Raw genomic sequence first — 2,718 nt, 5'->3', positions numbered from 1 at the left:
ACATTTACACAATAAAATGTACATTAGCATTCAGATCTAGTCCATCCATTACTAGATACTACAATGATAAGTCATTTTAGGTTTCATGATCCTGATCCAACATTATATCCAAGGGTGCACATGATATTTTAGATCATATCATTACTATAGCCCTTACAACATGAAATATACTTCAGATAGAAGTGTTCATAAAAAACCCATTCACTTGCACAAATGGTCCTTTGATCTTCTCCTCCTTATATAGTTTCTAGAGTTTTCGAATACCTCCGTCCAAAACAACACTTAGAACCTATGGTATTCTTGGATGGGATCAAGTATTCATTACTCTACTCAATATTTTTGCAAAATACCATGGTATTTACCCTTGGTATTCTTTAATCTTAAATTTCCTTGATTTTCCATCCCATACATGCTTTTCCTCTTGTTAAAGTGCATGTAGGCATATACACTATTTTTGTTATGTGAACCCGTGTTTATACACTTCTGGACAAGGTTACTAGCATATACCTCTTAAAGAATTCCCTTTATTCAATCTCTGGAGTTCGATTTGTAATCCTTTATTATTAACACTATGAAGTGCCATCATTCATCATATATGTGAGTTTCCATCAAGGACAACACCTGTATCATAATGCCAACAATATCCCCCTTTGGACTTTATGGCAACCACAACACCAAGATACTCTCCCCCTTTGACATCAAGGGAAAAGGGTGACCAAGATATTCTCCCCTGTAGGGATGCTCTGCACATGTTGAATTCTTTAATTATTCTCCCCCTTGGCTTTTACCGAAATATTTGATGGATGTGAAATGAAGTACATGAATCTATCAAACAATTAAGTGAGTATGACCTTCCTATCACCAACGAATCATACATAGATCAATCACCCAACCAAGTGGGGATATACCAAATGTTCATACATGACTAAAAATTTACAATTATTACATCATCCTTCCCATGGATAGTGGGGGTTGCAGATTACATCATAGGTATTTACATGACCTTTACATCAAATAGTATACATGAAATTTATAATAAGGACCAATGATTTAAACATTACCATGATAGTCATCATCAACTATCATACTCCATATATGATCTGCACCATAAGCATCTATCATAGGCATCAAGATCAGCAACCTGTATATGCCCATCATCAAAAGAGACATCTGAATCAAATAGATATGTGAATCAAGGAGTATAAGTATCATCATGTACCAAGGTCTTCTATTATAATGCCATCAATTTATTATTAGAAGCATATGCTCCCCCTGAACCTATGCCAATTGTTCAATGTCAGATATAATCATCGCATTTGTCAGTAAGAATCATTAAGGCTTCGTCATCAACCAGTTATTCATCAAGATATTAACAAATTATGAGGGCCTAAAGAACTTCTACATATCATCAGAAAAGTATAATCATCATCAGTTAGAACATAAAAGATAAAAGATAATTGATAATTGATTGAACCATATCAGGGCCCCTTTCTTGAGTCTGTCCCACTACTTCTTCATCAAAACAACATATACATAATTGTGAAGCTTCTAAATCATGTATATGACCAACTTGTCTTCATCATATCTGTGTATTGGATTTGGAATATTGAAGTTTGACACGTTCTGCTCCCCCTGGATCTGTTATGTCTGTATACTGAGCTATGACACATCTTTCTGACAACAATTCCTTCTTCTTCAATACCTTGGATTTTGATTATGTTTTCTCCTTTTCGTATGGTGGCCGAAATTTTCTCCTGCATTCATTTTCTATATGCCCAAACTTGTTAAAATCATAAAATATTATATGTTTCATCTTCCTTCTATCATAATCAATAGCTTTGTGACCAAACATATTGCAAGAAAAAAATATCCCTTAAAGTACCTAGAAACTGATGATCTTTCTGTGTGACAATTATTAGCTTGAACCATTATACTTCTACATCTGGCTACAACATGTCCAAAATTATGACACATATAACATTCAACATTATTCATCAGAGGAAAGAACTAGTTATCCCTTCCATAGTTAGGAGTAAATTATTTTCTTTGAATTCTTTCCTTCTTGGTTGTTGATGGTCTTCACCTCTTATCTCCTTGTTTAGCATTTCAAATTTTGTATTAGAGTTCCTTGTCACATCTTGTGAGCTAGATTCACCTTCAATAGTTTCATGAAAACTGAGATGAGTCTTTATAAGAGGAGACACTGAACTTTGATGATTTCATAAAATGTTTTTGATCCTTTATCAAACCTAAGATTCAAAGTTTTTATCTTATCAAGTTCTTTTCTTAGACTTACTACTTCACACTCTAATTTTTCATTGTGCTTATCTTTTTCATTGAGTTGATGTGTCACTGTGTCTATGACTGTATCCTTTTCTGCCAAATATATTTTGAGTTGAGTGATTTCTTTGAGGATATCTTCCTTTTCTAAGGTATCATTTTCATATTCCATGAATAGTTTAAGATATTGATCATCTTCATCACTATTAGACAGGCCATCACTATCTTCATGAGTATAGTAGCTTCTTCTAGATTACCTTCTTCATAAATCTTTCCTTTTTCATGAGGGTATTTAGTAGCATAATGACCAAGTCTTCCACAAGCAAAATATTTGAAGGGAAGCTTACCTCTAAATCTTCTGGAACCCCACTGAAGTTTCTTCACAAAGTTTACCTCATCTTCTTATGATACGTATCATGATTCTTCCTTTTCTTTTCC

The sequence above is a fragment of the Pinus tabuliformis genome, chromosome X (genome assembly GCF_031772625.1).
Source record: "Pinus tabuliformis cultivar Carrire ecotype Pingquan chromosome X, CPIR1, whole genome shotgun sequence".
Lineage (NCBI taxonomy): Eukaryota > Viridiplantae > Streptophyta > Pinopsida > Pinales > Pinaceae > Pinus > Pinus tabuliformis.
The sequence above is the reverse complement of the archived record's forward strand: the minus strand, read 5'-3'. Positions refer to the sequence as shown.